The 13,129-nt window shown below is 41.5% G+C and overlaps 1 protein-coding gene across 3 annotated transcripts in view; it reads right to left on the reverse strand.

Moving 5' to 3' along the window:
- LOC121871478 (XK-related protein 7-like) overlaps nt 1-9,743 on the reverse strand; it is a 41,703-nt gene extending 31,960 nt beyond the window's left edge. The window contains exon 1 of one of the 3 annotated variants that reach the window (XM_042373828.1): nt 9,696-9,743. The gene's annotated coding sequence lies outside the window, so the exon portion shown is untranslated. Of the gene's footprint in view, nt 1-8,531; nt 8,552-9,644 lie in introns of those variants that run through there. The other 2 variants (XM_042373827.1, XM_042373829.1) reach the window with 2 other exon arrangements.
- Between the last annotated feature and the right edge of the window lie 3,386 nt (nt 9,744-13,129).

Consider the following 13,129-nt stretch of genomic DNA (forward strand, 5'->3'; position numbering starts at 1 on the left):
GAGCTCACGTACAGCATACAAGTGTTAACCCATGTGCATTTTTCCACCACAGTTATTTCTGGACTCGTTTCACACAGTGTCCTCAAAAACAGTGATGTGGTAGGGCCAGTGTTGTGAGTGTTGTGGCGTGCGGATGGAGGAAGGTCCATAGGATGGGTGTCGCCGGATGATAGTTTTCGTCACTGGTGTTTATGTCACGGGTGTGTTCTCTCTTACTGGCGGAAGTTACTCCACCTATTCCACTTTAACCCCGGGAAAAATAAAATAAAACAAACAACCTCTATACACGATGAGGGGCATTTTTTTACATCATCCTTGATTGATGAAATAAGGGGGGTGACTCATTCTTACAAGAACTAATGGTAAATGGGCCCACTGTCATAATAGATTCTAACCTAGCCATTAAATTTGTCTATAGAATGCTAATGGATTCCAGTCTTTAACCCCTTGAGTACGATGGCTTAACCCCCTATGAGCACGATTTAAATTTACTGTATTTTTCAGGTGCAAGTAATGCTGCTCCTACCCTAACTTAGCTCATCCATGTTAATATTGTTGATATTGTTAACTTTGTACCTGTATTTTTCTGGTTAAATAAATTTTTGAACATTAACCAATATCAGCAAAGGAGATTGGCAACCTCTCTCATCATGGAGTCATGTTCACATCACAGAGCTGTGAAGAAACATTATAACGGCACTTCGGGATATACGAACCAGGCGGTGAGCAAACAAGGTCGTCTGACTCACGTTCACCACTACTGGAATATATTCACAAAGCTGAGACTTGGACAATACATGTCACTCAAAAAAAAAAATACGTGACCAAGAAAAGATCGCTGATTACTTCAAGCCGCACTTGAAAAATAACCCTCACAGTGAAAGGTAACCTGACAAAAGATACAACGCAACAGTTGGAAGGGGTGAACATACACAGACGTGTCAAAAGTCATAAATTTTCAAACAAGTACTCGTACATTGGGAGCTGCAGGAATGTTTCCCAGCCCTAATAGATCCCAACCTTATATAAACCATTGCCAGTGGGTCTGATCAGGTCTAGACCCCAGTACAAAGAGTCCACTGAACCAATAAGCAAGCAGCTGGTGGTGAACGACACGTCACCCACAGTGACTGTCATCAACGTGTGAAACTGAAAATTAAGTGTGTGAACGTCACAAAGCAAGGACGACAAGTAGCAACCAGTGGAGTACAAGAGACGAGAGGGCCGCGGCGTTCTACACACAATAGCTTATAACACTGAAGAAAACATACGAGGTGTGTGATGAAAATTGGTCAATATTAAGATAATAATAATTAACGGATTATTAACAAATACAGTAAAGTAGTTATCATCTAAAAATATACAGATGACATAAGTTGTACATATATGATAACAAGGGAGGAAAGGGGTCACTTAACAAGGAATTTCAGCACAGTTAAGTACAAAAGTGAGATTGGCAAGGCGTAAACACAGAAGTTCACTTGATATTTTTTTACAGTGGTTGTTCTTATAGCGATCAGTACAGTCAACGTCTCTAGTCCGTTCGCCTCTTCACCTGAACCACGAACCTCGAGATTCAGACTCGTGAATCCGAAGCAGTAGAATGATACATTATTCTGTCCAAAAAAATTTCGAATTCATGAGTCTGAATCTCTGTGTTCGTGGTTCAGGGGGAGAGGCGAACGGACTTTCGTTGTTGACTGTACAGTTCAAACATGGCCGTATGAGCTGAATGCGATTGCAGTGTCAAACAGCAATTGCAATGATATATTTTTTTATTAGTATTCAGCATATTTTTCAAAACAATGATCACCTAATTACCAGGTGGGTGTGTCCCTCGAAATTATAAACACTCAACAAGAAGACGCACAGCCGCGTATTGGAAATTTGGAACATTTCACGTACAGACATGTAAACATAGTGAGTGGTGGGAATATACTCAAGTTTAAGCAGTGAAAAACAATGTATTTTTGGTGCAACACTAGATATTTCTTATAATCAGGGGACTGTAACTGAAAGTATAACATTGAGTTGCACGAAGAATTTATTTATTATTATTTTTTATTATTAACCTATAATAACTAAGCTACTCATGCCCCGGCGAGCAAGAGTGTGGCTTGTTCCGTGTTTGGGTATACTGTATCACTCGCTTCCAAAGCAGAAAAATATTAGGATATATGGGTGCAACGTTATCGTACAAGAGACTAAATTAATATGAAGAAAGCAGTGATATGTGAATAACTTTTTAGTAGAGAACAGAAAGTTAGAAATCTAAAATATGGATTGCTGGGTTGTGATCCGGCCAAAAATTACCGGGATCGGAAGCTAGACGCCATCAATCTACTAGTTACCAATCACTCAGGATTTCTGATGATGGAACACAATGCTAAAAGGAGTTTCATCAACAATAAAGGTTGGTATGATTTAGTACTTTATTAGATAGCTTATAGTTTAATATTATAAAAATCCTACTTTTGCATTGTTTAATATTTATCCTGACAGTTATACAGCCAAAAATAGATCCACCAATCACAATCACCTTTACATACAACCTTACTTTACCAAGTATAGCCAGGTAAGATTACGAGTACGAGATCGAGGGTGGGGTCGTTGTTGCATCTTTGGCCGATTACCTTGTGCTTGTTGACTTGATTTACTTCGTGTGTCCCTCGCCACCTTGATCTGGTATTATTTTAGTTTCGGTCATCCGGGAATCTGTTAGGTTAGGTTAATTTGGATATCTAAATATAGGGATGACCGAAGCTAAAATTTTACAGTTTGACCACAGAAAGCTCGTCTGTATCTCTTCTTATCACAAGCACACTTACAGATACAGGTATTATAGCAACGGGCTGTTCCTGTAATTTATTGAGTCTTATATAGAGAGAAAGAGAAAACACTAAAAATAGTTTATTCTATAATGTTTCCGTTGGAAATTTACATTTTTCGAATATTTTAACCGATAAAATTACTCACAATATTACTTGTTCAAAGTGGGCAGGGCTTTGAAGTAGATGGAAAATGTGGGGTAAAATACTATTAAAAAAAGAGAACACCAAACAAACCTTACCTAACGTTTCCTAACGTGTAAAAATGTTAAGAATCACTTTCGAGATGTGGATCCCGCCTCATCTGAACACCGAAAACAACACATACTTAAAGCCGAAAACAACACCATCATCGAAAACATGAGCGAGGTAAAAAAAAATAATAGTTTTAGAATTTTTAAAGGGTAAGAAACATAAGGTCAGATTTTCAAAAGTTTAGTGTTTGTTTTTTGTATTTTCCTCCACATTTTCCCTTTATTTCAAAGTTCTTCCAGTAGCAGTCTGCCACTATAAACAAGTAATATTGTTCGTAATTTTATCGATTAAAATAATCGAAAAATATAAATTTCCGATGAAAACGGTATAGAATAAATTATTTTTATTTTTTCTTTCTCCCTCTATAACACTCAATATATAAGTAGGTGGTGGCAACTTCTAAATATTTACCCTTTTAACTCTTTCATTGTGGAAACGCTACTTTTAATATTTTATTTAGCTAAAGCCGTACACAAGGGGTTAGTAGACTATTTCCACTGAATTTGCGGTAACATACAGTTCTAACACTGAGCAAGGTGAGGCACGGTTGCCCCTCATAAAATTTAGGTGACAAGAGCTAGTACAGTAGATCATGGGTAAAATTTTAGTTTCGTAATTTATTTCGTGTTTTCCTCACCACCTTGACCTGCTAGCTATTGTCATCTAAATGTTATGAGGAACAACCGTGTCTCACATTTGCTCTGGGTGTTAGAACTGCATAATTTGTCTCAAAAGTTGTGAGGCAAAATTAATGTGGAGTCGTGGTGTAGGTAGTGATGTCCGTGTGCTTTGTTTTTGGCTACAAGTTCGCCTGCAGTTCATGGAATCCGTGTTATTCCTCAAAAATAATCAATGTTAATTATGTTAACCGACATTGGGTGGATGTTCCAAGGTTAAGGGCGTTGTAATAATGTTTAGTCACGACATCGTCAGTATCGCTGTATTTATTCAATACCTCCTTGTGGGAGTTTCCTACAAATTTTGCTCTCGCTGTTTCTCGCGTGGGCCGCGGTTGCCTGGCACCCTGAGCTTTCAAAGCCACTGTGTATAGGCAGCAGCATTCCAGTGACTGAACAATGCTGGTCGATCACGATAAGTGTTGTTTTCTAGACGTTCAAGAATATGTACATTTCTAGTGCGAGAGTTGTTTATTAATATAAAGAAATATATACATCAAAACAAGCACAAATATTATTAATGCAAAATGACCCCTCCCAAAAAAGATTTGGTTTATTGTTATCTGAGTCACGTGAAAATTGCCAGGCAGTATCCGCCAACACCATGCTTGAGCGGCTTGAACAACACAACCGATTATTACACGGAGTTTGCGCGAAGGAAGGGTGAGCAGCACACAGTGTTTATACCTTGGGTAGGTAGATGGAGCAGGTTAGGTTAAGTTATAATCCTCGCATTACCTGAAGAGTAACCTCCCTAAGGCTACCTGGGGGGGTTAGGTTAGATTAAAATCCTTGTATCACCTGAAGATTAACCACCCTCAGGATCCTTAGGTAACATTAGGATGGTTAATCTCAAGGTGAACTTACATGGGAACGAATCTTCAAGTAAACCAAATCCTTCGCCACACATTCTGGTGAGGAGAGATAAAAGATTCTACGGTTCTGCCTTAGGCGAGAGTTGCCAGGTGTGACGGCGGCCATGGTCATAAACGTGACGAGGTAGCAGGAAGGGTGTCATCCGCCACAGATCAATAATTTGGGCAGCTTGCAGCCTGAACTAACATTACCTACACACGAATCTGCACTTTATGCTATTTCTGTTCCACTTATTGTTCATTCTTATGTTTTAATGGTAATATGCTACAATACCCGTTATCTCTTGACATATATTGTTAAATGGTAAGTCTAAACGTGTTACAATATACAGTATTTATAAATTAAATTTATTAATAACGTCGATATTTTTTTTATAAATCAATAATTACAGCGTAACTGTAACTCCGTAACTACTAGATGTTAAAAGAAATTACTCGAAATAAACGATGTACTGTATCAACGATGCATTGACTTCGTAAGATTACCTTTTATTCAGTGCATGAGTTATTGCAAGAGTAACTAGATTGCGCAATAATGGGTAATGCTTTACAACATAAGGACCACTTAACTTATAGGTTTTATAATGCTGGTTCTAGAACGTTTGTTACGAGTATATTGCTTAGAGAGCACGTGTTCCTCAAATATTACAGTTAATGGATCCGGTCTTGGAAATGAGAAAAACTAACTGAATTAGTGAATTTACATACAATGTTAATAGCGCGGTGGTAACACCCGTATAGTACTTCTAGCTAACATAAGAACATAAGAAAATAAGGAGTCTGCAATAGGTCGGTTGGCCTGTGCATGGCAGCTCCTGTCGAGAGTTACTACCACTCTATCATCCATGAATCTATCTAGCCTCCTTTTAAAACTTTCCAGCGTTCCAGCACTTACTACAAAGTTGCTAAGCTTGTTCCACTCGTCCACCACTCTATTTGTGAACCAGTTCCTTCCTATCTCCCTCCTAAACCTAAACTTATCCAACTTAAATCCGTTGCTACGAGTCCTATCCTGCTCGGATATTATAAGAACTTTATCTATATCGCCTTTATTGATTCCTTTCACCCACTTAAATACTTCTATCATATCTCCCCGCACTCTTCGTCTTTCTAGGGAATGCAAGTTTTGTTTCTTTAACCTATCTTGATATGGAAGGTTTCTAAATCCCGGAATCATTTTCGTCATTCTTCGCTGCACCGACTCCAGTGAATTGATTGATATCCATTCTATAATAAGGGCACCAGAACTGAACCGCATAATCGAGGTGCGGCCTGACTAACGCAAGATATAGTTGCAATATGACCTCTGCACTCTTATTACTTACACTTCTAGATATAAAACTCAATACTCTGTTTGCCTTATTTCGAACATTAACGCACTGTTTTCTAGGCCGTAGGTCCGGGCTTACAAGTACCCCTAGGTCTCTTTCACAATTCGACCTCTCTGGGTTGATGTTGTTAAGGCTCTATACATTGACAGTATTTGTTCTTCCAATATTAAGTACGCTGCACTTGCTGGTGTTGAATTCCATTTGCCATTTCTCTGACCACTCTTGCAGTTTATTTAAATCCTCCTGTAGTGCGTTTGCATCCTGCCCTGAATTAATCTGCCGCCCTATTTTGGTGTCATCCCCAAACTTGCTTATGTCACTGCTGATCCCAGTATCTAGATCGTTTACGTAGATTATGAACAAAAGTGGGCCCAGTACTGACCCCTGGGGAACCCCACTGGTTACACAGCCCCACTCAGATTTGACACCATCTACGCTGACCCTCTGTGTTCTATCGGTGAGCCACGAATTTATCAAATTTAAAACTTTCCCCTCGATACCATGAGCCTTAACTTTTCTCAGAAGCCTCTGATGTGGTACTCTGTCAAACGCTTTGCTAAAGTCTAAGTAAATATCATCGTAATTTTCGTCATTATCTACTACCTCGAAGACTTTCCTAAAAAACGTCAGCAGATTTGTTAGATAAGATTTTCCCTTTGTAAACCCATGTTGAGAGTCGTAGATTAATTTGCTTTTCTCTAAATGCGATAGAATGCTATTTACTATAATTGATTCAAGAAATTTCCCCATTACTGACGTCAAACTAATCAGCCAGTAATTTGACGCTGATGCTCTGTCTCCCTTTTTTAATTTGGGTACTACATTTGCCTGTTTCCACAAGTCTGGCACAACTCCCGTGTCTAATGATTTTGTAAATAAATTTACGAGGGGTCCGCTAATCTGTTCCTTACATTCTTTCAAAACTCGAGGGAAAATTTCATCCAGCCCTGGAGATTTTGTCTTCTTTAATTTATTTATCTTCTTAAGAACATCCTCTTTTCTGATAGTGATATTCTTTAATTTCTCTTCTTCATTTCCCCTAAATATCAGTTTCACGTCTGGAATTTCCTCGTGAATTTCTTCTGTGAAAACTGATAAAAAGTAGCTGTTCAATGCTTTGCTTATTTCTCCATTGTCATCGATCACTTCCCCCCTCCCTGACTTCAAAGGCCCAACTTTGTCCTTGACCTTTGTCCTATATACCTGGAAAAATCCCTTGGGATTCGCCTTGGATTCTCTCGCTATCCTGATTTCATAGTCCCTCTTTGCCTTCCTTACATTTTTCTTAACATTCCTAGATAGTTCATTATACCTATTTCTGAGCTGCTAATATCCTTTCTGCATTCAAACCCTGGGACACCGGCCTGCGACACATGGGAAGGGTTATGCAGTGTGACCCTTTCAAACAATTGCAGATTTTCTCCAGGTATTCTGGTTACCTCCTGTACTAACACTGAACAATAAAAATAATAACAAAGAACATACCAACTGCCCGAACGGCTAGTAAGCTGGTAAATGGTAAAGTGACTAATAGAATAAAAAATTAAATGAAACAAGTAGGGTGTAACCTCGACACCTTTGGCGCTTAATAGGATTTTGTATAAACCATCACTAAAGTATGTCTGAATTTAGTTGGGATGAACAGTTTAGAACAGCCCAAATTTAGCATATATTGCTCAATGGCTCGTTCCTGCTAAAATCAGATACAACTCAGTAATGGTTTTTGTCAACTCGCCGAAACACGAAAGGCACTGAGAGTACTGTCACCCCATCTGGTCCCCGAGATATGCTAGGGACTGTCAGTTGGTTGAAAATGTTCAAAGGAGGGCCACCAGACTGGTGCCTGCACTTCGGCACCTCAGCTACCATGAGAGATTGGAGCACCTGAACTTGCCTAGCTTATACTACAGACGGGCAAGGGGGGACCTAGTTGAGGTGTATAAGCATCTCAGGGGGCACTACTCAGTTGAGTGTCCTTACTTGGAGCTGGCGGACGCTCGCCCCACAAGGGGCCACAGCTCAAGATTGAAGAAGCCGCTAGTCCAGAAAACTGTGAGGGCAAACTTTTTCGGAGTGAGGGTTGTAAACTCTTAGAACAATCTACCAGAGAGTGTTGTGACGGCACCGAGTGTGAGCTCTTTCAAGACAAGACTTGACCAACACTGGAGCGGGTTCAGGTACATTCAGGAGCCGGTGCATGCCCAGTATTTGCCAACAGTGCGTGACAGAGACGTGACCGATCGCCCGGGCGGCTCGCGAGCCGATCTTTTGGTGAAGATAAATGAAAAGGAAAAGTAATCAGAGACGTGACCGATCGCCCAAGCGGCTAACAAGCCGATCAGTGGCGAAGAGGATAAAAGAAAGATGAGACCATGAACTTCAAGTTACTGTCACTTCATAGGTATACCCAAAATATTTTTCCTTGTTCCCAAAAAGAATTGAGTGCAATTTTAACATACACTTGTTTCACTAGAGTAGAACACTTGATTAAAAAAAATAAACTTATTTCATTATACAGGCATTACTAAAGTTGTTCCACTTCAATAATATACTTATTGCACTTACATAACACATTTGGTTTAACTGTAGCTGTGCTCGTTTCGCCACAGACAATAGGTATGTTTCACTGTAATAATAAAGTAGTTTCACTTCACATTCTTTTTCACGTGACTCAAATGCATTCGTCTCACAGTGACTGTCATTCCACCAACAGCGATCAAATAACAAGAATTATGATTTCTTAATGGAGAATAATTTTCACACTTGTTCTGCATCAACACAGGTTCATCACTCATTTACTTATCATTTCACCAGTGAACGGGCTACTAGCCGCTCGGGAGGAGTGTCCGGAGGAAACCTGTGATATTTGGTAGGGTCACACTGGATAACAACACCCTTCTCACGTATTCGGGTTCGAACCCTGTACGTATTAATGAGATACGCGCGTTACACCCCCTCATGCAGGTGTCAAACTCGGGTTCCTCCATGAGTGATTGAACAATTTATTATCCCAAATTACCAAATACAAGTGCACCCGGTCGTTAATGGATACCTAACTTTACAATTGGGGAAATAAAGGCAGTTCTGTCAAAACACCATTGAAGGCTTCAGGCGTGAAGAGATTGCCCTTCAGAATAAAAGGTTAGATTAGGCTAGATTAGGTTAGATTAGTTTTGGTTAAGTTAAGTTAGTTTGGGTTTGGTTATGTTGTCACGGAACTGTGCATACCCAGAACATTTTCAGCGCGGTTGGTACAGTAGCTAAAACAACTATATGTGCATACTTTATGGGAAACAATATGAGACCATGGACAACAACAAAATTTGGTATATGAGGACTGTCACTAGTCACACGTAAAATTTCGGAGCATATCGGCCCCCCAAATGCAGATAGTTATTTTAGCTACTGTACAATCTCAGCACGCCACATCAGCCACGATATTTCGTTTCTTTGTGTTACGTCCGTACTGTCTCAAATGGCCTTTAGCTGCTGAGATAAACGAGCTCAACCCGTAAACGACGACGCCAGGGTGATGATAGTTCTTTCTTAACTAATAAACAAATACGCTCTTGGAATAGATGTTTGCTAAGTCTAAAATAGACCAACGTATAAAACGAGCCAGCCATAAATGATTTAAAGCACTTGAAAATACACATATACGTAAGGTATATATTTAACCGTGGTTCAGTTAGCCTTCAACTGGAGCAGCAGCTACACTCCCGTTCTTACACAAGTCACACGTACACTGAGCTTGAGGCTTTCAGCCACTCTGCCACCGCTCAGCCACCTCAGTCTCACTCACCTCAGCCCCCCCCCCCTTCTCCCCCTCCCTTTACAGTTACCTCTCTCTCACACACACACACGCGCCTGAGTTGGAAATTAGACTGAACGATCATTTCTGAAATATAAACACTCTTGCCTTAGCGACACTTCAATAAAATACATTGGATTTTTTTTACAAATAGATAACAAGCTCAGGTATATCTACACCATCAGTTAATAGCATATTGTCACGAAAAAGCAAAATATGTGAAGTTTAGGGGGTGCACTGACTTAGTCGAGGTTCATTGGAATCGGATCCTTCTCTCGGGTCTTGCAGTTCCAGCTGATTCATGATATATTCATTCACTTTCCCAGATTTATGTTTTACTTGACAATTCCCGGAGTGTAATAATGTTACTTTAACACTGTAACAGTACACTGTGCATGAAATAACCCTCATATACACGCTTAAGTAATTTATCATTTCAATGTGGTTTGTGCAGCTGCCTTTACTTTTATTATTTCACCACTTGTCAGTCGTCCAGGCACTTGATCTTTTTAGTGTTACAATAGGAGGAAACCGGAGGAAACCGGAGTATCCGGAGGAAGCCAGTAATTCCTGGTAGGGTCACACACTGGATATCACTGTGGGGTTCAAGATGTTTGGTTCACACTCAGGATTGGATGGAGAAAGGAAACTCACAATGTGCTCTCTATATACATGTTGTATTGGATGTACAATGCAGCTTGGTGCTGGGAAGGCAGCATGGTTACAAGCGTGATGTAGAGAGAGCTGGTTGGTGAGGACGCTCAGAGAAGGACAGCTTGTGGGTCGCCATGCTCGCCAGCGGGAGAGAGGACCGCCAGGCAGGCGGAGGAGCGAGGGCCGCCAGGCAGCGGCAGAGGAGGTGTTGCTGGCTGCGGCTGTAGGTAGAGAAAGAGAGCAGATCACCACGAGGTCAGGTCTTAAATAGCGGGGGTAGGCGTGGCTTAGCAGTTGACCCCCGCTCCGTGGTGTATGGCGGCGCTGGTTGACCTAGACCACGAGGCATACACTGGGGAATTGGTGGGGTCGGCTAGGCAGCGACAAACAGCGTTTGTAGGGGAGAATTCCACTACAACACCCTCCCGCGTGTGTCCGGACCAAACATACGTGCGTTAAGGTACTAGTGGTACAGTATTACCACTTGAGAGAGTATAAACCTTTCACCCTTGATATTCATGATTCTAAACCACTAGAGTGCTCATCATATATGCTGATATATATGCCACAGAAACTCTAGCATATTCACCCATTTGTGGATGACCTTGCTGATATTATGAAATTTAAACAGAGCTGTCTCTCAGAGTAATTCCATGTTGAATTGGTTGGTTAAATTAGGTTGATTTGAAAATGAACCATTTAATTTATTTGAATTTTTAAACTGAGGATGTTCTGAATAGGCAACTTAGCAGCCTTGGGGAAATATTCCTTGCTCATATGTGACAAAACAGCTGCAGATTTGCAGTGGAATATGCTGCAGAGTTCTGGTAAAAACAGTTACCGCTGAAAGATGTAAATGCAGAACCAAAGTTCCTCAATCTCTCTGAAGTAATAGGATTTGTCGTAACACTGCCACATTCTAAGGCATCTGTAGAACGAATCTTTCGTCATTTACGACTTATAAGACGGATATAAGAAGTTCTTTAAAGGGTACAAGCCTGGTGAGCTTTATTACACACTGAATATGGAATTAAACAAAAGGGTATATCCAGTTATCAGTTGTGTAGAGATGGGAAACTTCAGGCAGACCTGGGAAATGTAGTTAGTAATGCAACATATGAGGAATGTAAGGAAATGCTACTGAAAAAAATTTAGTAGCCCCTTTCTTTTTCAACTCAGCGCCAAACACGGAAGCATGCTGATTTTTCATTATTGCCTTCATGACTCATGTATTAAAGACAATCTGTTGGGACCGAGTCAGAGGTTGATACTCTTTGTAGTGGCTGTTGTCATCACTGGTTACTGCATCATAATGGTGTATTGTGTGGCACTTCCCTGATCTTTCAGGTGTGCCCAGTGTTCATCGAATGCCTCTCGTTGCATGGTGTGTAAGCGAGATTTGAGATGGTTGAGGGAGAGGGCGAGGGTGGCTTCAATGTCCTCTTCTTGTGTCATTTCTTTGGCAACAGTGTCACAGGCAGCTACTGTATTCCTATTTGTGACGGGATCCAAATAAACTTGACACAGATATCATCAGTTTGCTCTAGCCCAGCGATGGCGGTTAGGGTGTGTTGGGCGGCAGGGGAGGAGGGAGAGGGGTACTCAAGCCTCTAGCGCAGAAGTGCTGTCACTGATGATAAGGAGGCTCTGGCGTTCAGTGCGGGCATAGGTTGCACCTTCAAGAACACCCAGGAGGATGACTATGCTCTCATTGGAGGAGGCCCAATTATGGACCCTGATTTTCCTGCGGGCTGGCGCTTAGGGATCCACACAGCTGCCCTTGCACTGCCCCATGTGGTAACAGACCCATTACAGTAGACAAGGAGAGGGGGTGGGAGGTCGTGAGAGAAGAAGTAGCATCGTCAAAATGCTCAAGGCATCTAAGTTTGAGTATATATTGTAGTTGGGTGGATTTATGACCAGGGAAGGTGTCGACAACCACGTCAACACTAGGGGAAGTCTATAGCGATAGAGGCAGATGAGTGTACTAGGGGGGGGAGAGGTCAAGGAGATGTAAAGATGATAACGCAGGATGTCAGCAGCAGTGTGGCCGGGCCAGTGTCGAGAGGAGGAGGGAAAGGTGGTGTGGCCAGGCCGGCACAGAAGAGTAATAATATGTGAGTGCAGTGAGCGCAACAGGGGAATCAATTGCTCACTGCAAAGGAGTTTGACACTAAGGATGGCATTGAGGGCAGTAATTCGATCACAGGGAGCAGGAGCAGTTCCCGCTGCATGACTTTAATTCTGGTGGTCATAGGGAAGCTGAGGATAAGTCTCATTGCTCTGTTTCTGGATTTTCTCTATTTTTTTTTCCTTGCACTAGGAGGCAACTGCATGGACGGGAGAGGCATAATCTATGACAGCCCTGACGATGGCAATGTACATGAGACCATGGGTGAGGGACTGGAGGGTCAGAGGGGTCTGATGCCGGGAGTGCGAGATGAACTTGGTTTTAGTGTGCGAGATGACAAGCCCGAGTATTTGCCAGGTCCTGGCGAACGTGGAGAGAATAGGTTGTTCATGTTGCATGGAAGTAATTTGGAGATCATCAGCGTCGCTATTGAAAGCGAGCTCAGAGTAGGGCCAAGGACAGTCCTGAGGATATGCCCAAAGCAAGGGGCCTGATCAGAGTAGTGGCCCTGGAAATGGAAACAGGTCAGCAATCTATGTGAGGAATTTACCCTTCATGTCCACGTGA

The sequence above is a fragment of the Homarus americanus genome, unplaced genomic scaffold (genome assembly GCF_018991925.1).
Source record: "Homarus americanus isolate GMGI-L3 unplaced genomic scaffold, GMGI_Hamer_2.0 scaffold45698, whole genome shotgun sequence".
In the NCBI taxonomy this organism is placed as follows: Eukaryota; Metazoa; Arthropoda; class Malacostraca; order Decapoda; family Nephropidae; genus Homarus; species Homarus americanus.